Source organism: Amblyomma maculatum, chromosome 1 (assembly GCF_055883805.1).
Source record: "Amblyomma maculatum isolate TAMU_Amacu chromosome 1, ASM5588380v1, whole genome shotgun sequence".
Taxonomy (NCBI): Eukaryota; Metazoa; Arthropoda; class Arachnida; order Ixodida; family Ixodidae; genus Amblyomma; species Amblyomma maculatum.
In genome coordinates, this window is record NC_139344.1 from 65,267,907 (window position 1) to 65,293,816 (window position 25,910).

The window sequence follows — 25,910 nt, forward strand, 5'->3', positions numbered from 1 at the left end:
AACCCTTTCGATTAGCCTCGACGTTTCTGCCCTATAATTAAGTAGCAATAAGACACGGCTGTTATTTACTTTCGCCTTGAGCGGTACTGGTAAACTGGCAGTCATGACATGAGAGTATCAGCTTAATGTGCCCCATCCGTTTCTTATTCTAAAGATTTCACTCCCGTTGTCCGGATCCGCTGTCACTAGCTGCACACAGTATGACTTTACCACTTTATTTTCCACTCTTTATACATATATCTCTGGTTCCCCAGTAATCTATGAAGTTTAAATATTCAAGTTCTTTATATTCTGCGTATATTTATTCATCTTGATTATTTCTGCGAATGCGGCCTATAGTCGCGAAGCCTTTGCGAAAGCCTGCCTGATCCTTTGTATGATTAAAGTCTGTGGTCGTCGTGATTCTATTAGCTATTACCTTTGTGAATGCCTGATAGGCAACGGGCGTTAACGGGCTAAGTGCAGGGCTACGGGAGTGGCATTTGGCCTCTAGTGAGCGTAGTCAGTATGATTCGGTCTGTAATTGTTTCATTCATTGACGTTCCCTTCATTATGCGCGATTTTATAATGTTGCCATTCTGCAAAATTCCGGCTCACTCAAAGGCGTAAAGCATTGCGTATACAGTACGGTCAGTTTTCGCTATGCGATTTCTTCGCCGCCTTTCAACAGATCTGCCATTACCTGATCCTCAACAGCGGCTTTCCCACTCCACATTGCTACTATAGGTTCCTTCGTGCCGTTACCGATGGGCTGTCATGATTTTCTGCGCTATTGCTTCTCCCGTTATCGTCCTGCTCAGCTCGCCTACTGTGTACAATTCCTCGGCTACATTACATTTACGTCATCAAAATTGACAATGGCCTGTCGTGCTTGTCTCTTACTCTATACATTAAAGCTAGAGCGTTAAAGGCTCTATTGTCCAGAAAATCCAGCGATGGCGTGGTGAGATAAAAACTACGGGCGTGCCTTTGGCAGGTGATAGATGGCAGGTGACAGGGCTGGGCAGTGATTGATCGTCGCGTTTTGTGACGTTACGAGACAACGTGACGTGAGCTGCCAACTCGGGTAGTTCCCTTGCGATGGGGGAACAAGATGGGAATCTAATCCTTCCGTAATATTATATACCCGGTCAGACTCGCTGCCCCTAGGCTACGTGGGCACATATTTACGGTTTGGTTACACTATGACTATTGGCTTCACACATAATGTGCTTTCTTATAACCGCATGCTAATAAGTATATGTGTGATATTATAAGACATATATCAAGGAATTAGTCATTAAGCAATTAAGAAAGGCAAATGCTGAGAATATATAACAGCGACGATCGGTAGCGGGAACTTCGCTGGCAGTTGGCCGGCCTCCACATCGGCCGGGGTCCTTACTCCAGGGCTCATTGGCTGTCGCTATTGTGGGCTTCCTCTCGATCACTCTTGTTGGTTTTGTGCAATCGGGCTGGTCAGAACAGCCTCCCAAGAGGCGAAAATGGGGAGGAAAATGGGTGAGTGGTGTCCCTTTGGCTTGGCTGAAAGAGTTTTAATGAAAGGATGCTGCATTTTGGGAAGAATCAAGGGTATATGTTGTGGCATAGATTTCGAAATGTGTGCATCTGAAGCTGGTACCAGTGTATGAGGTTCGCTGTTTTGAGATAGTTATGTGGATGGGGAAGAGTGCTTCTATGGTGACTGTAGTAGTTAAGGACTAGTGTGTACATTAAAGGCTGTGAGGGCGGCAGTCCTGTTACATGACGGAAAGGGCATCTGAACCGACAAGGATTCATCATCCGTGTCTGTATGTGCGTGTGTCTTTCTTCTGTGCATCGTTGTCTCTTCAGTTTCCTTTTTTCATCATATGCATGCAGATCAACTAGCTCAACAATTCACTGTATTATTGGTCCCATTACGTTCTACCAGTCTTTTTTTATACTGCACATACTTTGGTATATTTGGTTTCAGGAATTGGAAACTATGGCTTCGAATTTAAATAACCTTCGCTATTTTCGGGAAGAGCGAAGGTAAACCTTCCGTTGCCGCAGCCACCTACCAAAAATCGTGGTCTGAACACACACAAACGAATTGCAGTGAGAGAGAAAAATACTTAGTGCACAATACTTGACAGGTTTTTACTACAGGATTTGATACAGGTTCTCTGCACATATATAGTTTCCTTATTTGTTCCCACGGTTGTACACTCTATACATGATTATTTTCCCAAAATATTAACATTAACTGACATCCTTATATAATAACGTGTGCGAGCTCGCGCATTTGATTTCTATTGGATGGTTTTGGGTTCTTCGAGGAATGCCATGATCATTCGCAAATGCTTGATTTTTGAGAGGTGGAGATACTCGGCGAGCGCGCGACGGCGCGCAAAATGCGCGGAGCTGTAATAACAGGTTGATCCTCCGACCCTATCCTCGGAATTCGCCTTCAGGAACTTCTAGCTGCGTTGTATTCATGCACCACTTAATATCCCCTCAAAACCGGCTTCGTATACGTTGCGCGGGAGCTGTCGAACAAGCTAATCTCACTTAGTTGCGTGGAAGTACTCGTACAGTGACTCTATAGTTGGATGGCTGAGCGTGTGCCCCGGATAAAGTGTGTTTTTCGGACGCAGAGGCTTTTTTTTCTGTGCTGGTAGCCTAGGGGAACTGCTTCTGCCTTGGTTTCTGCTTCTGGTATGCGCGTGTGCTGACTTAGAACGAGTCTCTACCTCCTGGCGGATGTGTGTGGGACAGTAGACGAGTCACTTTCAGCCTGCCCGTGGCGGGCCTACGCAGGTGAGAGGCGTCGTACAAGGAACTCGGGCGTTCGACTTCCGGCCTTGGCTCCGCTCGGCAGTCTGCGTGCCGTAACAGGAACGACTGGGCAGGCTTCATTGGCTTCGCAGCTGGGATGGAGCCAAGCTCAGGCGACGGGGTCCGGGCGTTTCTCAAGAGTCGTTCCGGTCAAACTGCGTCTTCACGAAATACGTGGTCAGGGTGCCTTTTCCGTTGACGTAGGTGGATCCCTGGCACTCGAATTCATAACCACACTCCAAGTTTCTTGGCTTTGTCTTCCGTCACCTGCGGGAAGGGAAGCAAGAAACAGAACGCTCAGTTGCATTCTGATTGTACAATGCTCGTTTATCGCCTTGTGAATCGCAACTTTTACTATTCCTTGCTAAGGTCTCGTGTCCACTCGTTGAACACGCCTATTGTCCGACGGGCAGGATTTCAAAACTGCTGTTTCGTGCTCCTGACATCGTTAGGGTGGTGCCACAGCATGGCAGCAAGCAGCAGGCGCCTCGTCTTTTAGAGGGCTCTCGTTTCTTGGTCACTTCGGAAGCGAGCGGCATGCAGCTAATTGTTGCACTCTGGGGTCCAAGAAGTTCTGCTAAGCGTGGCTGACGTTTTATTTATAGTTCTCAATCAGAGTCTAAGTATACCTTTATTTTGAAGAAATACAAGTGTACATTCAGCATTTCGGGCATTAGAACAGCATTGGTCTCTTTGAGCTTATTCCAGCAAAAGCACTGTTTAATTTAAAAGAGGCACTAAAGTGGATTTCGGTTAACGTTTATCGAGGGCCACCATCACGTGCCTGGTGAGCCGTAAGGCCAAATACAGTATAGCCATTCTTTTCAAGAGATTCAGTTCTGTTCGTGTCACCCCCTGCATTGGCCGGCAGATTCTGCCAGTAGTGAGAACGCACTGAAAGTGAGTCAGCGAGAAAGTGCATAACGATTGAAAAATATATTCAGGCTATAGTTATTGCATAGTGCAGGGCATCATAAAAATTCCGCTGTGGTCCAGAGTTCTCGTTTGTTACAAACGCTGAAGTGAAGAATTTGGCGGCAGTAGGATCTCGCGTGCCATAATGATTAACTGGGCATAACTTTCGCCATGTGGCGATGGGGTGGGTATAGACAAGAAGGTCTATTTGCAAAGAAAAGGGAAGAGGCTGGCCTTTGTTACGCTTCTTTAAATCGGTAATTTGAAAAATGGAGTGTGAAGAAAAAGGTGGACCCCTTCGCTGGACGCCGATAAAGATGAAGAAATTGGGGAATTGCCATCGCGGAGATCGTGTTGGTCTTGATTGCCCCGCTTCCCCGCCGACCTCGACGCCGTCCTCAACGTTCTTCTTCTACATTTGGGGAAGGTGCGGCCTGGTATTCTTGCCTCACGCTCGAGCTTCGCACCCGCAAGCTCCCGGTAACTCGTAAGGCTGATGATGAACAACCCCGGCCAGCACGATGACCCCGCCGGTTGTCAGCTCTGGCTCCTTACGCCAGCGAGACCCTGCGCTCTTCAGCGGGACTGACGACACTGACTGCGATGACTGTCTTGTTTCGTACGAGCGAGTGAATTCGTGCATAAATTGGGACGACGCCACGCAGTTAACAAGCGTCACCTTTTATTTGATCGGCGTTGCCAACTTGTGGTATCATAACCACGAAGCCGATATCACGACTTGGGACTCATTCAAGGCTAATCTTACAACCGTCTTTGGTCGTCCTGCTGTACGGAAGCTCCGCGCCGAACAACGCCTGCACGATCGACAACAGCGGCTTGGAGAAACTTTTACATGTTACATTGAAGATGTGGTCCATCTGTGCAGTCGCGTCAACGCGCAGATGTGCGAGAAAGACAAAATAAAACAAATCCTGAAGGGCATCGTACATGACGTATTTCAAATGTTAACATCCGGCGATTTGACTACTGCTGCCCAAATTGTCAACCGTTGCCAGAGCTACGATGAGTTGCACAAGCATCGCCTCATCACTCGACCGCCTCCCGCCCCTGTCGAATCACTTTCTGGTCTCTCCTCTGCATTTGGAAGCTCCATGCTGCTGCAGCAGCTCAAAGATTTCATGCGGGAGGAAGTGGCTCGCCAGGTATCACTGCTGCCCACGAACTGCGAGCTGTGCCAAAATTTGGGGCCTCTTTAACAGGTCATCGCTGACCGCGTGGCGGAGGCCCCTCCATCTATCCCTCCGCCAGCGACCATGGCTGAACCCGCACAAGTCGTTGAGCCCCTCGCATACGCCGACGTCCTTGTCGCTCCAGCATTGACATGCGCCCCCGCTCCTGTCGCACCACTCACGTACGCTGCTGTCGCTGCCTGATCACAGCCACCTAGCTACCCTGTGGTGTATGCTATGCCTCAAGGGCCTGTGCAAGAATTTCTTCAGGTCCCACAGCCTTTGGTTTCACCTCGTCCGCAGCGCCGCAATCCATGCCGAGCCAGTGAAAACCATCCGATCTGTTCATAATCATCATTATCATCATCATCAGCCTGACTATACCCACTGCAGGGTGAAGGCCTCTCCCATATTTCACCTATTAACCCAGTTCTGTGTTAGCTGCATCCAATTGACCCCTGCGACCTTCTTAAACTCATTCGCCCACCTAATTTTCTGACGCCCCCTGCTACGCTTTCCTTCCCTTGGAATCCAGTTTGTTACCCTAAACGACCATCGGTTATCTTCTCTTCGCATACATGTCTTGCCCATGTCCATTTCTTCTTAATTTCCGCTAGAATGTCGGTAACTTGAGCTATTTCTCTGACCCACTCTGCGCGCTTCCTATCTCTTAATGTTACCCCTACCATTTTTCGTTCCATAGCCCTCTGGGTTGTCCTCAACTTAAGTAGAACCCTCTTCGTTAGCCTCCACGTTTCAGCCCCATAGGTGAGTACAGGTAAGATGCAACGGTTGTATACTTTACTCTTGATCGATAGCGGTAAGCTGCTAGTCATAATATGCGAGTCTCATCTGTTATTCCTGCGGATTTGCTTGCCATATGTCCCGGCACTGCCGAAATCGCACTCCCGATGATTTTCTACCGCGCCGATTGTCAGCTTTCTGGCAGCCGCCCCGTAATCAATACCCAGCCGGTAATCCATATGCGAGTTCCGTCGCGGATGACCGTGCCACCTTTTCTCCTCGCCGCGTCGCCGTTCTATATCTCCTTTGCGACGGCTTCCCAATCTTGCGCAAGAGGAATCTTGCGTGGCTGAGTGGTTTGGGCGTCCGTCTCGACTGCGGGAGGTGGTTGGTTTGAAACCCACCGCCGTACACCCACCGGCAGAAATAGGGTACAAGCGAACTCCCGGCCTTAGCGCCCAGCTTCCTTAGGGGGTGAGCTTGGAAGAAGCTTCGCTAACCCTGCTGTGTCCTCCGGGACGGAATCAGTTTCAAACACTTCAACTTGTATAGGTGGTTCGAGAACACCATCGGTTGGAACTTGCAAAGTTCGACGATGTGTTGTGTGTGACCTATGTGGGACTGTTGGAACTTTCGAGAAGTTCAATGATGAGTTGACCCCAGGCTGAGGGCAGCTCGACACCGCGAGACAGGAGTTGACTCGAGACTTTGCGCAGTCGTCGAGTTGTGGACGGGCCCATGCAGACGTGCCGAGTAAGTACAATAATAGGGCAACATAATGGGCTTTTGCCGCACAAGGTGACTTATTGTTGTCCGATGGCGGAACTGATCACTGCCACATCGGAGCAACTATTTGAGACCTATGACCCCTTTCCCAAACATTTCACCCCAAAGAGCCGAGCACCAGGCTGGGGGAAAGCTTTTACCCATTTAAAAGCCGGTGGATACCCGGTGGCACCTGGGATCGAGCCTGGTACCTCCCGAACACTAGGCGGATGCTCTACAACAAGGCCATGCTTTGGTCTAAGAAGAGTAAAGCTCGCCAAACAGTAACCCCCGAGCTTACGTGGAATTACCCATGCCGAGCCCCTTCCCAAGAGCTAAGAACCACAAAATGGCGGACACCCAAGCTGGGGACCGCTCTTGTACAAGTTTACGTCTGCTCATCGTCGAGCTGCAAAACGAATCTTGACAGCTCTCCCACCGCTCGTGGCGGACTTGTCAACTACTGCCACTGCGTTGTTCGTGTTGTGGGTCGCACCTGTATCGGACACGTGTAGTGACTGTTATCAGTGCCGATGCGTATCAGTGATGCGCAGTAGAGACAGCGCGCGTGTTCGTGCCTTTATAAACTGTGCTGGCAATAAACGTCGTCATTCTTGCACTGACCGTGCTGCTGTACGCGTCGTCCCTTCGAGCGGCTACATGGTGTCAGAAGTGGCCCTTTGAGGCCTGAAGGAAATCGTTCCCGAGTCCGGTGCGCCATGGCCCTGCCGAAGACACCGGAGCCTTTGCGGCTGACTGGTAATGTAGCAGAAAATTGGAAGCGTTTTAAGCAGAAGTTTGAGTTATATCTGCAGGCGACGGCACCTACGGACCAGCCGGAAACAGAAGCAGCCAAGGCAGCACTCCTGTTGAGCGCTGCGGGCGACGACACTTTGGACGTCTTCAACAACTTCCAGTTCGAGTTGAATGAAGAAAATGACTACAGCACCGTGGTGAGAAAATTTGATGCCTATTGTGCCGAAGTTAGCAACGAAGTGCATGAGAGATACGTATTCCGTTCAAGAAAGCAAGCGGAGGGCGAACCATTTGAAAGGTTTATTCGCGACCTGAAAAAGCAAGCAGCACAGTGTAACTTTGGCACGTTGCAAGAATCAATGATAAGGGACCAGATAGTGTTCGGTACGCTTAATCATCGACTACGCGAGAAAATGCTTCGAGATAACCAACTGACTTTGCAAAAGGCAGAAGAAATGTGCAGAGCAGCAGAAACGGTAGCCCAGCGGAACGAAATATGGCGCAAAGGGGACGAATGTGTCGACACGATTTCGAAGCGCCCGGCTCCTGCAAATGAGCGGAAAGAAGTTAAAGCATCTTTTCATTGTAGTAAGTGCAACCGCTGGCACAAGCCCAAACAATGCCCAGCCTTCGGTAAGAAGTGTCGCTTGTGTCACAAGGCGAACCATTTTGCAAGTGCCTGTGCGTCTGCAAGGGTGAGTGAAGTAAGGGAACTGGAAGAAGAGGACTTTGACATTCTAGAGGTCACCACCGCAAGACGAGAAAGGGATTGGATGGTCAAGGCTCAAGTTTGTAACTGCGAGGTCAGATTTAAGGTAGACACCGGATCGCAGGCAAGCCTGCTTCCCATGTCTGTTTACAAAAAACTGCGGGGAGCAGAGGAGCTGAAGCCGACTAATTCGGTCCTGCGGGCGTATAACGGTGGCACTATAACGTGTTTTGGAACGTGTACGCTAGAAGTACACCAAGCGAACACGTCTGCTGTTTTTTGTGGTGAAAAACGAACGGCAGGCCATACTCGGACTAGAAGCAAGTGAAGCTATGGGGCTAGTTCAGCGTAAAGTATGTGCCATAGACAAGACTTCATACGACGCCCTTCTAAACAATTTCAGGGACGTTTTTCATGGCCTCGGTTGTTTGAAGCAGGCGTACAGCATGGTCCTTTCATCTGATGTGGTTCCTGTAGTGCAACCAGCTCGACGAGTTCCAGTGGCGCTAGAAGAACCCCTAAAGAAAGAACTTGAAAAAATGGTACGTGCTGGTATAATTGTCAGGGTGAACGAACCTACTGACTGGGTCAGCCCTTTAGTGTTGGCAAAAAGAAAGATGGCGCGATACGGGTTTGCATGGATCCAAGAGCTATCAACAAGTACATAAAGCGGCAGCATTTCCCGCTTCCTAGGCGAGAGGATTTGGAAGCCCATTTAACCAATGCAAAGTACTTCAGCTGTCTTGACGCAAACTCTGGCTATCATCAGATACCGCTCGATGAGCGGACTTCTAAAATCTGCACTTTTTCTTCACCGTTTGGGAGATACCGCTTTCTCCGTTTGCCCTTCGGCATTTCTTCCGCACCGGAAGTATTTCATCAAAGCATGAGTCAAGTATTTGACGGCTTACCGGGCGTACTGATATATGTGGACAATATTTTAGTATGGGGTTCCAGTAAGCAAGAACACGATGAGCGGTTGATAGCAGTGCTTAAGGCTGCCGAGAAAGCAGGCTTAACTTTTAACGCCCAGAAATGTAAATTTGGGTTGAATGAAGTGAAATTCCTTGGTGATGTCATAAGCCGAAACGGAATATCGCCTGACCCAAAGCTAATCAAAAGCTTGGTGAAAATGCCAACACCAACGTCCAAGAATGACATCCAGCGAATGTTGGGTGTGGTTAACTATTTCAGCAAATTTGTGCCACAATTGTCCGAGCGCACAACTCTTTTGCGTGAGCTTGTAAAATCTCGGTCAGAGTTCCAATGGACCGAAAATCATGCGCTGGAGTGGAAAAAGTTAACTCAAATCTTGACCACTGCCCCCCTACTTGCAATCTTTGATCCGCAGAGATAAACTAAGATTAGTTGCGATGCATCGAAGGATGGTGTTGGTGCAGCGTTACTGCAATGCTACCACGGTGAATGGAGGCCTGTAGCGTACGCATCTCGTGTCTTAACGCAAGCCGAAAAGAACGATGCACAAATCGAAAAAGAAGCGCTTGGAATATGTTTTGGCTGCGAAAGGTTTCACGAGTTTGTGTACGGAAGAAAGGTGCTTATCGAGACTGATCACAAGCCGCTGGTGGCGATAGCACGGAAAGAAATTGCGGACATGCCACCGCGAGTGCAACGATTCTTTTTGCGTTTGCTAAAATATGACTTTATCTTGCAGTACATTCCAGGAAAGCAGCTGCTGCTCGCTGACATGTTGTCACGGTCAACGGTGGAACAGGGCGAAGACCAAGCTCGCACAACAAATGATGTTGAGGTTCATGCAGTGCAGTCCTTGGGCTACATGGTCACCCCCGAAACACACCGGTCACTGCAGCTGGAAACTTGTCGACATGCCTACCTGCAGACAGTGATTGCATGCTTGGTGAGCGGGCAGCCGGTGACAGGTGAACTCAAGCCATTTTCGAAAGAACTATCTGTCGTTAATGGAGTTGTACTAAAGGGTGCAAAAGTTGTAATTCCGAAGAGTATGCGACGACTCATGCTGGAAAGGATTCATGCGGGTCACCTCGGGTTGCAAAAGTGCAAGGAGAGGGCGCGAAAACTCGTATTTTGGCCTGGTATGAATGGAGACATCGCTACCTGTGTAGAAAGCTGCGCAACGTGCAGAAAGTACGCGTACAGACAGCCGCAGGAACCACTTCTGATGCGACCAGTTCCGAAATGTGCTTGGTACAGGGTTGGAGTGGACATCTTTTCGTATGCGGGCAAGTCGTACGTGGTTGCTTATGATGCCTTTTCCAATTTTCCTGAGGTCGACATTCTAGAAGACACAACCGCTGAAACCACAATTGCAGCCCTTAGTGCCATGTTCGCCAGGTACGGTGTACCAGTGGAAGTCTGTACGGATAACGGACCCCAGATCTCGAGCCGCGAATTTGCCCTGTTTGCTAAAACGTACGACTTTCATCACATAACCTCGAGTCCCCGTTATCCGCAGTCCAACGGCTTGGCTGAAAAGGGTGTGCAGATCGTCAAGCGTATCCTCAAAAAGACCATCGAGGCGAGGGAGGACTTCTGGCTCGGTCTCCTAGCATACCGCTCTACACCACTCGAAGATGGCCATTCTCCGGGTGAGCTCCTTCAGAGAAGGCACCTTCGTTCTAACCTTCCTGACTTCGGCCGGGTATCCCGTCGCAAAGTGAGGAAACACCGCCAAGCCAGGGCTGGAAAGCCTTTGGCGGTACTACCCGGAGGTGCAACAGTGCGGCTTCAGGATGCTGCGGGTTGGTCACGCAAGGCGAAGGTCATTGCCGGAAGCGCTCCACGATCATACCTGGTAAAAACCCAAGATCAACGCATGTTGCGGCAAAACCGCCGGCATCTGATTACGACAAAGGAGCGGTATAGCAGTAGTGAAAGCGATGACGACGAGGAAAGTTGCACAGGCTCCCAGTCCCGGACACAGCAGCCTACGAGCGGAGCTGAACCAAGTGCACAATCCTCGGGAGTCTCTTCACAAAACGGCGTGGGATCGACGCTACCAGCGAGTGGCCGTGATTCTCCGCCGAGCATCCCATCGCCACCCCCTTTGAGAAGGTCAACTCGTAGCACCCGGCCCCCAAAGAAGTTACGCTATGACGAACAATTCAATCAAGTGCCATAGTTGTGATCGCTGCTTATATTTTTACAAGTGTGTAATTTTTGTTCGTCCCAAGGGAGGATGTATCGGACACGTGTAGTGACTGTTATCAGTGCCGATGCGTATCAGTGATGCGCAGTAGAGACAGCGCGCGTGTTCGTGCCTTTATAAACTGTGCTGGCAATAAACGTCGTCATTCTTGCACTGACCGTGCTGCTGTACGCGTCGTCCCTTCGAGCGGCTACAGCACCCACGTGCTCGGGCAGGCGGGATAGCAACACCCGTGGTGCACTTCCATGACGTGTACCCCTGCCAGACGCCTTCGCGTCCCCGACTTCGGTAACTCTCTTCGTGCTGCGCTCCACGCGAGAGCCCGATTCTTCCAAGTTTTGGTGAGTGTTGGTTTGGACGCCGGCCCCATTGCAAAATTCTTTAGGACCTACCGCCTACGTACCAGAAGCGCGAGTGGAGGCTTCATTACCCACCCCTATGGTCACACAGCGGTACTGCTGACAGACTATCAAAGGGTGCTTGAACCAGTTCTGCTTTCGCTTCGGCTTCACTCTCTTAGCCTACTGAGATGCCCGCAGGCCTCAGCGTTACCCAGGACGTCCCTGGGTTGCGCCGGAGGAAGAGTGAAGACAGTCTCTAATAGCGCCCCCAAGCCTCCTCGAGGGCTGGGTTACACAGGGTTCCCGGTACCCCTGATAACTTTAGTCAGCGGGGATTCCGCTGCGGCGTCCTTAAATAGATAGTTAGCCGGCGCAGCCCATCCCTGGACTGCACCGGCGGGTGAACGGACTCTTATTTGCCGCTACGAGGACTGGTCATCTCCAACTCCAGCGGCTTCCATCCTTGGATCACAGGGAGTCGGGAGCTCCCCAGCCTTATCCCTAGTCCCGTTTCTTGATAGAGCACATCATAGCTAAAGACTGTCATTTTCGATGGGCCCCACCGTAGCGGTTCATAAGCCCAAGAATCTATCCCACTCGGGTGGGATATACTTCCTCAGAGTGCACAAGGCTCCGAGGTTTCAGTCGGCCGTCTGAGCATTCACCGGTGTGGGCTCTCTCGATTACAGGAGCGCGCCATTGCTCCCAGCCTTATTCCTCCGGGCTTCATCGCCAATGGTTGCACCCTTCTCGATTACAGGAGGACGCTGCCCCTCCCAATGACCAAACAAAAGTCAATCCACCCATCATCGAAAAAACTGACTTAGTTTGCTCGATGACAAATTAATGCCACCAGGCTGACCTGTCCCCCTTCATCAGGTCACAGCTGGGTCCTCTCCGCTTCCGCGGAGGGCTGTCGGGTGTCTGCTCACCCGTGTTGTTGTCCCGCTCCAGCCACCCAGAGGCTTGGATTCACAAGTCCTCGTCAGACATGGGCCTGGCTATGGGAGGAAACGTATGCAACACACTTCCGTCCCAACACACTTCCATCACGCTTGAGGATTCTCGCTATGCAGGGCAAATGTCCATCCTGTAGAGCCTGTAGCGGTGTGCACAGCACGAGCCATCATTCAGGAAGTTGTGTACGCAATAGAGTTCGTCGTTTTGCTTTCCTTCTCACATGATCTTATCTTGGGCTGGGATTTTATCTCGCGTCATAATGCGGTGATAAACTGTGCTCGTGCTGAACTGGAGCTTTTTGCCCTTGACGAACCGTCGCCGGACATCCTTTTCCCAAAGCTGTCGTTGCCGAAGACATTGACCTCCCTGCGTGCTCTTTCGTTCTTGTGCCCTCTGCATGTACCTTTTCGCGCAGTACCGATGTCCTTTTCACACCATCGCCAATCTTCCTAAACTACAAAAGTCTTCCTCTGCCTTATGCCGTACCTTCTGTATCAACTGGCCTCACAGCGCTCTGGATTTCTAATCCGTTCTCATTTCCCGTATCCCTGCGTCGCTGTGAATTCCTCGGCGCCATCCAGCTCATGGATTCTATTCTCACTGCTGAGGAAACGCCCTCTTCGCAGCGCGCTGACATGGCTGCACTCACACCGTCTGTTCTTGTGCTGGACCAGTCTTCTGCCGACATTTTTCTCCGCTCCATCGATGCCAGTCTTCCTTGGCCTCAACGCTCTGAACTCCTCGCACTGCTTCATCAGTTCCGCTCTTCATTCGACTCTCATCAGCCTGCTTTGAGCTGCACATCAACTGTTGCCGAACACATTGACACCGGTTCCCAAGATCGTCTGTGCCAGCGCCCGTATCGAGTGTCTGCCACCGAGCGCCGAGTTATTGAAGCCCAAGTTTATGCTATGCTTCAGAATGGCGTGATTGAGCCGTCTAACACTCCGTGGTCCTCCCCTGTTGTCCTGGTGAGGAAGAAAGACGGTTCTATACGCTTCTGCGTCGACTATCGTCGCCTAAAAAAAGATCGCGAGGAAAGACGTCTACCCCCTTCCGCGTATAGATGATGCATTGGACTACTTACAACGTGCTGAACTCTTTTCTTCGCTCGATTTATGATCCGGCTACTGGCAGGGGCCCATGGCTGCGGAAGATCGCCCTAAAACGGCATTTGTCACACCCGTTGGCCTCTTGAATTTACCATCATGCCTTTCGGTTTCTGTAATTCCCATGCTGCATTCGAGCGTATGATGGATACTATACTGCGTGGCCCGAAATGGAAGACGTACCTCTGTTACCTTGACGACATTGTGGTGTTCTCGCCGGGCTTTGCGACCCACCTCTCTCGCCTGAAGCAGGTCTTGACATGCATTGCGAACGCCGGCCTGCAGCTCAACTTGAAGAAGTATCATTGTGCTGCTCGTGAGCAGACCATTTTAGGCGACGTTGTGTTCAAAGAGGGTATACGTCCTGATCCCGCCAAACGTCGAGCTGTGGCTGAGTTTCCGAAGCCTACTACCATCAAGCGATTAAGAAGATTTTTGGGCCTGTGCTCATACTTTCGGCGTTTTATATCGAACTTTGCTTCCATTGTCTCGCCGCTGACAAGCTCCCCTGCAATACCTCAGATATTTTTCTGTGGTCATCAGCATGCGACGATGCCTACAACACATTGAGCCTCGTCCTCACAACCCCGCCCATCCTGCGCCATTTTGACCATGAGGCGCCCACCGAAGTTCGTGCAGACGCCAGTGGTGTCGGCATCGGCACTGTGCTTGCTCAGCGCCCCTCCGGCTTCGGTGAATACGTAGTTACATACGCCAGCCGTACTCTCACAAAAGCCGAACCGAACTACTCTGCAACGGAAAAGGAGTGCTTGGCCATCGTCCGGACCCTCACACAGTTTCACCCTTACCTTTACGGCCGTTCGTTTGGTGTAGTCACGGACCACCATGCCTTCTGCTCGCTTTCTTCGCTCAAGGAACCCTTCGGCCGCTTGTCACGGTTGGCTCTTCGTCTACAAGAATATCACATCCGTGTTATTTACCGATCTGGTCGCAAGCATACAGACGCCGACGCTTTCTCTCGCTCACCGCTGCCAGCCGACCGTGGCAGTCTTGGACACCGCGGCACCTTCGGTCGACATCAGTGACATGCCCGCCGAGCAAGAAAAGGATCCATGGATTGCATCCCTTATTGACTACCTTTCCAACAATTCAGCGATTACCCCTTTACGCGCCCTTCGCCATCAAGCTTTCCACTATGAGATTCGGGATCACCTCCTTTACCGGCGCAACTACAACTCAAGTGGACGGAAATGGCTCCTCGTGATTCCGCGTCATCTACGGACTCAAATATGTACAGCTTTTCACGCCATTCCGCAGTGCGGTCTCGCCGGAGTTTTCAAGACGTGCACTCGAATCCGTCTTCGCTACTATTGGCGCGGTATGTACAACTCGGTTCTCGAATACGCTAGATCGTTCTTGACTTGCCAACGCCGCACACCTGCCTCTCACCGTTCGGCTGGTGAGTTACAGCCTCTCACATGCTCGCTTAGACCCTTCGACCGCATTGGAATTAACCTCTATAGCCCTCTTCCGTACACAGCTGATGGCAATCGCTGGGTCATTGTCGCCGTCGACCACCTGACGGGATATGCCTAAACCGCCGCGCTCCCAGCTGCAACAGCCCGAGCTGTGGCCGGTTTCTTATTGAAGAACTTCATTCTCCGTCATGGTGCTCCTCGTGAATTGCTCAGCGACAGAGGGCTGTGCATTCTTATCTGACGTCGTTCAAACCCTGCTCGCGCAGTGCAAATTCATTCACCGAACTTACACGGCCTACCACCCGCTAACAAGCGGCCTTACTGAACAATTTAAATGCGCCCTCGGTGACATGCTCGCGCAGTACGTCGAATCCAATCACACGAACTGGGACATTGTTCTTCCTTATATCACCTACGCATACAACACTGCTACGCAATCCAGCACGGGTTTGTCTCTGTTCTTTTTGCTTTACGGTCGGCATCCATCTGCTCCCCTTGATACTGTCCTCCTCTACAACCCTGACGCATCAGAACGTACCACAGTGGCCGAAGCTGCACAGCACACAGAAGAATGCCGCCCGATTGCACGGACATTCACAACTGACTCTCCGTGGCGCCAAAAATGTCGCCATGACATCAATCAGAAGAATGCACCCCACTTCGAGCCCGGCTCACTCGTGTGGCTGTGGGTTCCATCCGGCAGCGCCGGCCACTCAAGAAAACTGATCTCCAAGTATCACAGGCCCTACCGCATCGTCGAGCGCACTTCATCAGTGAACTATAATGTTGAGCCGCTTACGCCACCTTCCGATTTGCGACACCGTGGTCGCGAAATTGTTCATGTGCAGCGCCTTAAGCCGTTCTACGACCCCATTGTACCTTAGTCCCCTTAAGTCGCCAGGATGGCTCCTTCTTCGCAGGAGGTCATTGTGAAGAAGATCGACCCCTACGCTTTGACGCTGATGAAGAAGAAGCAGTAGTGTAATTGCCATCGCGCAGATAGGGTTGGTCCTGATCGTTCGCTTCCCCGCCGACCTCGACGCCGTCTTCAACGTCCTTCTTCTACAGGAGTTGCAATGGGTGACGATGGCATAGATGAATGAGGGGTGTCTAAATACAGACACTTACTCCAAGGCATATACAGTATTCGCCCAAAGCGGCAAAGCCGTGAGGAATGCTTGTGTCTTATACTACAATATGCAGCATTTAAATCTTGCACATCTGACATACTGCAATAACGTCATGAAGGAAGTCACTTGCCTCATTGCCGCATAGCATGGAACTCACAGGCGAGCATGGGGTTGAAAGTTGAAGCTGAAAATTTATTAGCTTATCCAAAGAAAGGTACAAGCATATACAGCGAGAGGGATAAGGTACAAGACCGAGAGTATCTTTATTATTATTATATTGTTATTATTATTATTATTATTATTATTATTATTATTATTATTATTATTATTATTATTATTATTATTATTATTATTATTATTATTATTATTATTATTATTATTATTATTATTATTATTATTATTATTATTATTATTATTATTATTATGAAATGTCGACAAAAGGGGATGCCGGGTAAACGGCACGTTGTAGTCTCGTGTTCGTTTCAGCCAGCGTGTAGAGAAGTCCGTTTGCTCAGATAAATTTAGCGGTGCTGGCGAGATATTATTGTGTGCTTTTATTTTTCAGTCGTCAGACTGCGTACATAATGCAGCGCAAAGAATATATGTTCAGTCACTTTCTAGGTCCTTAAACACGTTCTGCTATTTTAGTTCGTCACCTTTGTCATGCCAAAGAAAAAAAAATAATAAGGGCCTTTTCGGTTCGCTTTCGGCTTCGTGTACCTGAATCCTGCCGATGACTCCACAACTGTCCATTCGACTCGCCACGTTCACTGTGTTGCCCCAGATGTCGTATTGAGGTTTCTGAGCACCCACGACACCGGCTATGACCGGACCATGGTTGATACCTAAAAATATTTCACAGACTTTTTTTTTAATAATCTTTTAAAGACAGAAAGAAACGAAATCAAGCACTTTCATGCATAACAACGTCGCACAGTTGAGAAAAATTAACTGCGTGAAGTAAAGGGTGGCAGGCTTTGGTAACGAAAACAGTGATTTGAAAGAAAGGCAGTTCCAGCCATTCCGGACGCGAACATTTGCAATAACATCAGAAGTTAAAACCGGGAAACAAAATACACATTCTTGCAATTGGAACATGGCAACTTGAGCTGCTCGGAAGCTTTTTTCGCTCGGGTTTCTGCTCAGTTCAAATCAGTTTTGTAGGAGAAGCTTTTATGCTGTGGAGGTTCTCACGGGGCTCCAGCTGCGCTCTGAGAACCGAGGCCACGCCGCTAGCTCTGACCACAGCAGTGGCCGTGAAGAACGTCACACCGAGGCAAACATAGCCAGCGTGCCAAGTTGTATATTGGGAACGCCCAATGTTCTTCCTCGGTGTCATAGCAGCATCCGCGCGCTACGGCGTCGCGACTTCGTCCCTGGATGCTGTCCGCTGAGATGAGAAGGGAAGAGGAAGGAGGGGCCGTTCGCTCACCCCCGCCCTCTTCGCCACAGGGCCAGGGGAAGGAGGCCAGGTGGGGAAAGAAGAGGGCTCCCCGAGAGAAAGAGAGGGTGTTCGCCATGTCGTGCCGGCGAGGGAAATGTTGAATTCCCACAATGCATGTGTTCCGCAAAGTGTTTGAAAAGCCCTTGCGTGCGGGGTTTTATACAGAGCAAGTGCCATCTGCGTAAACTGGGCACGGAAAAATGGCTTTGTTAGACAGGACTGTCCTTGAGGACCCCTACTGTGGGGAATAAAGTTTTACGAAACCAATGGCGCAGCCGTGAATGCATAGCGACATTACATATGCTACGTGACCGAGGTTTACTTCCGCATTGTCGCCCAGCTGGAGCTTAAAGCCTTTGCTTTAATGGAGGCGCCTTCACGTACCGTTTCTGAGCTTGAATCGCTGGAATGATTCTCTGTTGATTTGCTCGAGAAGCGCCGTGAGGGCGATGGCGAACTCCACCAGGCTGACGACATTGTGATGATCGCGTAGCTTGCCCTGAAAAATGTTATTGGCCCCAAGTTATTTGTATGAAATGGGGCTGACAACAACTACGCATGGCATGCAGTTATTAAATGCCGTGGGAAAAGCTTCATGATGACGGAAGTCGCAAATGTACTCTCTGGGAGAAAAGTCACTGCAACACGCAAATGGCTACCAAAGCACATAGCTGTAGTATCGGGCAATAGTTCAAACCATAAATGTGGACGTGAAATTTGGATTTATCTCTGCCATGTGCGCAAGATAATAAGGCGATAAATGGTTCTCGATGCGTTACAGTTAGAAACCGTCATAGGCGCTTTCCAGAGTGTTTTCTCCCCGGTAGGGCAATGTACCGCAGTATCATTGCAAATAACATATTTTGCACTAGTTTATGAAGACGTCGGTTCTTGAAAACGCTTTGGAACGGAACTGGTGTCAGGTAGGGGAGTTTACTGCTGCAGGAAGAAAAAGTAAGGCTAGTTGACAAAAGTAGGGACGTAAAACGAAAACAAAATGCCCTAGGTGATACCTTGTAAGGAAGTTTGAAATTATTTATCTTGCGTAATTGCCACTGGCTGCCAATTTGTTTGATACCGAATTCAGAAAATGACACTTATTAAAGCTTTCAGCCCTGACGTCATATATGGCATTTATTAATGACGAAACAGGAAGGTACTGAATCAGAAATAAAAAAGACGTCTGTACAAACTAGTCTGATATCCACAAATACATCGTGTTTATTGCCGTTCTGCTTCACTTCATTTCGTTTAAGTTGTATTTATGAAAGCCTAAGCGTGAAGAAAGCCTGCTAAAGCGGATTTCTACGGACAGTGTAAATACAAAATTGTTTTTCCTGAGTGTGTTTCCTCTACCTTGACGGGACACTAATCGATGGAGTATATAGCAAGAGTATCGACTTGAATTTGTAGCTGGGCGGGGCAAAGACATGAGCTCGGAGCACAGCTTGACATTGCATCGATACGGAAAGGCATCCGAAATATTCGGGGAAACTGGATAAGTGCACAATTTCTCAGAAAACAAAAATTACAATCAGATACATTTCTGAGCGCATAGTGATTAAAACAAGGACACGGCGTTCTATTCGTTAATTTACAAATATATTGCAAGGACACGGCGTTCTGTGTCGTACGATAACGTACTTTAATTACACAATCATAAACTAACTAAGTTTGAGAAAGTGATTATTATATGTTTAGCTGCTGCAGTTGCAAAGAGAAGGGACGGGAAGGAGGAGCGAATGAAATTCTTCATTCTGAGGTATATGAAAGATAGTCGGATACAATGCAAGGTCGGAGCGGCACATACCCATCAAAAAAGGCTCTCCACCTAATGGCGTCCAGCGCGATTTTTGCGATTAATCTGGCCAGCAGCTTGTTCTGTGTCGCTACAGCTGAAGCTAGGCAGAAAAAGGAAGGAGACACGCCTTTGCCGTGGTGCGTATTGTTCGTAGTAGGGGTGTAGAGGTGGGAAGTGGGGAGTTGGAGAGATGCTCAGTAGGACACATCCTTCATGGGAAGGGGACAAAAGCCTGTCACCTTTTCTTTCCTGCCGGCCTATGGGCATTTGCGGCTCCGTTCATGAGTTGTATCCGAATATAGTACCTTCTTGTTGAAGCGCGCACAAATATTGGCTGCTACGTTATCATATATTAAAGTCGTCGCGATACCTTCCTGATCGTCAAGTTTCGTGGACCAGTCTGTGCGCCTTCTGGTTAGCAACTGGCGCTCTCCTGCCTTTAACACATCCTTTCTCATCTACGCTTTTACGGTTCCATTCTGAGCGATGCTTATGTCAAAAGCACAATTACCACGTATCATTGAAAACAGTCATTTTTGACGCCATTGAAGCTTCTGTTTTCGCTTACGCCGGTGGATTCTCTCAAAGTCTCGCGAGGATGGGAGAGGGGAGTTGAAGTACCATTGTTTATTGCAAAAAGGGCTGTTTTTGGGACGTGGCAGGAGCGTGATTTAAGAGACAGTAATGCAAATTTATTGGACTTAGAGAAGCAGAAGAAAATTATGGAGGGGGCGTAATCGTAAACTCATATCTTGGGAAATCGATTCTCGTTCATCCTCCTTCCACGTTCACATCCGTCCTCTCCTGCTCGCCTGTGTTTCTGTAAACAGTAGTGCCGTGCAGAAATGCATGTGCTAAATAACGCATGATTGCTCATTGTTAGTGGCAGATTGTTTTATGACAGATCCGGCGCCATCGGGGCGTTTAAAGGAGCCCAAACCTCAGCGCTTTTCGTCTATCCCCCCTTTTTGCGTCTTACATATCGACCATGCTCGTTATCAATGCTCGGAATATTTTTGAATGATTGGCGTAGTTTTCTGTTTCGGCATACGCACTGCTTTTTCTTTTCGGTCCGGCTGAAATCCGGCTGCAGCCATATATATATATATATATATATATATATATATATATATATATATATATATATATATATAAATAGCCATATATAAATATATAAGATATATTTCAGCCCGGTATCTGATAAGAACAAGGTGTCGCTGGCGTACGAACAGTACAGATACAAGTCAGAACGAAATATATACCGGGCATATTCATTAAATGTTGAGGATTAGCTGCCCAGAAGGCAGCCCCACGGGAGAGGAGCTTCTGTCGCTAACATTGTCCGAACTGGTCAACACGTCAGGTAAACTATTATGCAGCAATTCGACGCACACTTTATGAGAGAAGAAAACAAAACTAAAATTTTTGCGGTATGCGCATTCTACGTCGACGATAAATTTAGAATCAACTATCCGAGCTTCCGCAGTTGAAACTAAGGGTAAAACACACAGTTCGTCCTTTTTGTTGAGGATGGCATACCTGCCTGTCCAGAATGTGAAGGATGACCACGTAGAAGGCGAGAAAGAGGGCTGCGTAAGCACCGTGTGGAACGTTCGAAAGCCTGGAAGAGAAAAAGGCAGTCAATGATATCAGAGGCAGTGTGGAAAAAGGAAGTTGTCGAAAGTAACGCTTTCCATTTCTTTTCTGCATAGTGCTATTGGTTGAACACTTGTGACCGTTATATAAAACTAATTGTACTACTACCGCGACTTTTCGTTTGATTTCAATGTTAACAAGCAGCCTCATCAACCGCCTTGCTGCAAGAACAACTCACTGCGTGCTGTTAGTTTAGAAGCTTTTCTTTTTGGGTGCTTAAAAAAGTAGGGTGGAGTACCGTCTTTGCCAAACATATACCTAGGCAACGGTGTGTGAACCCTTATGAGTGTAGTGGAACACTTACTTCTCTCCTTAGGCTGTAAATATGCGTAAGGATATATACATATACGAAAACCCTTGCCATCAAATTTCTGCACCTTTTGGTCTTTTGGGCTCCCGTAAGGACTCCACGATATGACTGATAGTCAAACTCCGTTGCCTGGTTACTTTTCGCAAACACAATATGCGCAGCGATAACGTTCAGCTCTTATCTGACCGCAGCAAGATAGTATGCTTGAGAAACTCATGATGGCGCAAAACCAAGTTAACAGTGGAAGACATCGCTCGCAGGTTGGAGCACAGAAGTTAAGGGTCATAGCGAAAAACATTCTTGAAAAAGATACAATTTTTGACAGAGCACATATAAAAAAAAATCGCAGTAGACATACGTATAGTGCAAATACAGCACGCATAAGGTAATTGTTGTCGTCGAATTTGTCAAAATAAAAAAGACAAAACGTAGAATTAGGCACACTTTTCTGCTGATGTTTGGACGGATTGCTTATGGGAATATCGTTCGAGGAAATAAGAGAAAAATGATCCGAAGAGACTGACAAGTAGAATAATATTTCTGCAGATAATTTCGTCATAGAGCGGCTACCAGGGGCTTCTCGCCAAAAATTCCAAAAGCGCGAGTTGCAACGCAAGAACACACGGTCTCTCTAGTAGCAACGTACACGCCATATCAAGTTTGGATTCGAAATACCTAAAACTTCCTTCCAGCCAGAACACAGTTAAAAGAAAATGGGGCACTAAACTGATATAGAAACTGAAGAAACGACAGAGCACACACCTTTCTGGCTATGCATGTTCAATGTATGCAAGGAGGTGCAGGTAGTGTCTGTCCTACACAAATGAAATCGCTGTAATCAGCGCCAGTCCGTGCGCATATCTATTAATTTACGATCTATTAGAGGCGGAACAAATTCCGAAAGTTTAATCTCATAATCAATAGCTAGAGAGCCTGCAATGATGGGGCACGCCCGTCTGAACAGAAGTGCATTGTAGCCTGAGGTAATTAATAATACTAAATAATATAAGCGCTCTGTAAGAAGGCAGCAGACCAGGTAACAACACAAAGCATAAGAAGCGCGCGCACACACACACACACACACACACACACACACACACACACACACACACACACACACACACACACACACACACACACACACACACACACACACACACACACACACACACACACACACACACACACACACACACACACACACACACACACACACACACACACACACGCGCGCGCGCGCGCGCGCGCACGCACACGCACACACAAACACACAAACACGCGCACACACACGCACACACACACACGCACGCACACACACACACACACACACACACACACACACACACACACACACACACACACACGGACACGCACACAAGGACAACGCTGTGTGTGTGTGCTTCATATGCTTTGTGTTGTTACCTGCTCTGCTGCCTTCTTCCAAGAGATGTGTGACCAACTGGCTCAGCGTTCGACTCTATTATAAACGCTCTGCCTTAGCACCTTTAACTTTAATTGGTTGTTGTATCACAGGACAGGATAATCCAAACAAGCTTCATAATGGTTCACACTCACGACGTCGAACCATATAATTTTTCTGATATGTGTACTCTAAGGGATAAGAAGAGCCATAGTGTCTATTTGGAAGATACGCATGGAGCTGTAAAATTTGAACACACGACATTGCAGTCGGCAAGCTCTGTGGGCTAGAAAATGTCGGAGGCGGTGCAACCAAGCTAATTGCTTCGAGAATGATTATTTGCTGCGCCCTTATATTGGAAGAAGGATGCACCTCGCTTTAGTTATGAAGAATGGTACACGTTAGTATGAAACAATGTCATCACTGCTAACTGTACCACTGTCCCAGAAATAGCTGTGAATCTATATGAGCACATTGCGCGCGAAAAAGTTAAACCCATGAATTAGGATACATCACGGATATCGCTAATGCCTGTCAGCTCGCAACAGTTCAGAAGGATACTTTTGAAAAATTGGTCATAGAACATTATATCACAGATTACAAAATGGAGGAAATGTATGGGTGCGGTTGTCGTAAATAACTCAAGAACAAAGCGGCAGATGCCCATTGAAGGAGGGCCTACAGCCAATGGCGTCCACCGGTTCCCACGACATGTGGTTAATTCCCTTAAGCAGCGTATTCATGGGCTCAAGGCCGGCTTAGGGAATTAACCGCAACGTCATGACAAATGGACGACCCGGTTGGCCAGGTCAAAGGGTGTTTAGCCCTTACTTCTTGTGTTGTGGCCGATGATAGTTTAGCGTGCCTTAGAGATTCAGCCCCGCGAGGAATGCACCCCTGTAACGTAGGCTTCCCCACCCCCTTTATACAATTCAAAAAATATGGCAACATTATCTATTACCAATACTAGAAATCTCTAGCTGGTGATTCAGTCTCCCTTTGCTGCTTATATAAGAATACAATATACTGTTCAGAAGGCCTTCAGTGGAGGGGGGGGGGGGGGAACAGTAGCCTGTACGCAAATCATCAATGATCCCCCTATGACCCCGCCATCATAAATTTGTGACGCTGATTAAAAATATCGTTATTCAGTGAATCCATATGTTTTGCTTACGCACAAAGAAAAACAGACAAGAATCAGTCTACGTGACTGGCACCGACCGCTACTAGGAAGCCGGGTAAAAGCCATTTTATTTAACAGTTCATTTAGGGCGCTATTCATTATAGCTGTCTCACTGTACTGCGTAGAAATAAAATGTCATTTTTGGGAAAGTTAAATTATTGCTGTTTCTATAAGTATTGTCCTTAACGGCAGCTGTGCTAGCAAGGTAATAATATCGAGATAAACACGAGTCTAAAACGCATTAGGTTCTGCTTTTTTCACACATATATAACAAGATATTTGAAGACGCTAGTTGAACACTTTCGGTAAACTGTGCTCTGATGGGCCCGATTCTGGGCGTGTACGCCTACGGGGCATGTTCACTGCGGTCCGCGCCGATGGTTGGAAACTGAACTGAGGATGTGATGGCTTCGCAACACAACTGCTCACCCGTCATTCTTTTTACGGCATTCCGACTGAAACTCCACTTGTCATGTCGCCAATGATTGTAGTGTACAAGAGAATTTATTGAAAAGCTTATGCAGTATATACTTGTTATTTAAACTGAAGCGTTCAAAGCAGAAACAGTCGCCTGTAATTGGTGTATAGGCGGTTGGAGCTTTCATGCAACTAACTTGATCCGAGGCGATGGAGACGGCGTTTGTCTTTTCTTGGAGTACGGCACAAAATTTGTGCCATGATAATTTGCGCATGCCTGCAAGCAGTGTAAAGCGCCGCCCGCTCTGTGCACCACATGTGCGAAGGAGAAGCGGGCAGCGAGCAGGCCGCGTCGCTAGGTGCGCGGCTGAAGGTCGGCTGAAGATCGAACTGAGGCGATGGCGAAGTGCGCCGCAGCGAGCCCCATGAATATTTCGCTTCAAAAGGATCGCCTGTGTTGGGTGAGTAAGCCTAAAGCGAACAAGTTAGCTTTGCAATACATATTTCGCTTCAAAAGGATCGCCTGTGTTGGGTGAGTAAGCCTAAAGCGAACAAGTTAGCTTTGCAATACAGAGTTGTGCCCTCAAACGTTTTAAAGAACTGTTGCGCTTTCCTCCATGCCGAATTCCCTCGACAAATCATGCATGCGTTGAAGTGAAATAGGTATTCAGGTATGGAACGTTTACAGGAGCTGGAATGTCTGAAAGGCGTTTAAATTGTGGAACTGGTGCATCACAAAATTAAATAAGTCGTGAGCGACGGGCAGGGAGCAGAAGAGAAATATGAGAAAAAATAGTGAAAATAGTAATTTAATTTTCTGCTTGCATAACGTTTCACAGTCTCAAGGCAGCAGAGCGACGGTGATACGTGTTTACGGCAACTAAAGGAAATATAAGTCCGAGAAAAGTGGGTTGCCCCGAAGAAAAGCGAAATCTTAGTCTTATCGTAAAAAAGCCGGAACGTCTACGTCCTCAGTTGGAATTCTGTGGCGAGCATAACTGCACTGTTATGTGGGAAAATCTCCATCGCGCTTACAGCTGCTCTATAAGTGTGCGCCAGGCCCAACGACAATGTTCTCAGTGGTGGAGATCGGCACCTGGCGGCACACTGCAAGGCATGTGACTGTGGTTCACCTTGCCATTCGCTTTATGACAGTGCAGGGTTTTCATATAATCACACTAACCAATTGACGAGCTCAAGGGTAATGATGATTTTTTTGCAGACATCACACTTTCAATACGTGTATGATCCTGATTATGGAGTAAAACGCCAGTCGAAAGTTAGCGCTAGGCAATTTCTCGTCTCTCGCCTCGTCTTTTTTTCAGAGTAACGTTTTATTATAGAAAATTAGAAGAAGGAAAAGACAAAGTAAAGTTTAATGGGAGCAAAGGCAAGTAGTAATGTGACTCTTTCCACGCCATGGAAATAGGAATGAAAAGAAAGAGATAAGTGGTGTGCGAATAGACGTTAATAATAGTAGAATGAATGGACTACAATCAGGACAATGGGCAAGAGTGTACGGAGGCGAGGAAAAGTGATTATACAGCGCTGTAATTGTCCGCTGGGCTGTTTCCAATCAAGTTTTGCCTTTTGAATTTCGGCAGCGTAAAAGCATTTCTGAAATAAAGCGAAAATGTGTAGAACCCTGACCTTCATTATTCCCGCACGAGTATT

At 48.1% G+C, this 25,910-nt stretch overlaps 1 pseudogene; it reads right to left on the bottom strand.

The window, feature by feature from the left end:
- Window positions 1-2,933: 2,933 nt before the first annotated feature.
- LOC146202690 (uncharacterized) overlaps window positions 2,934-25,910 on the bottom strand; it is a 303,761-nt pseudogene continuing 280,784 nt past the window's right edge.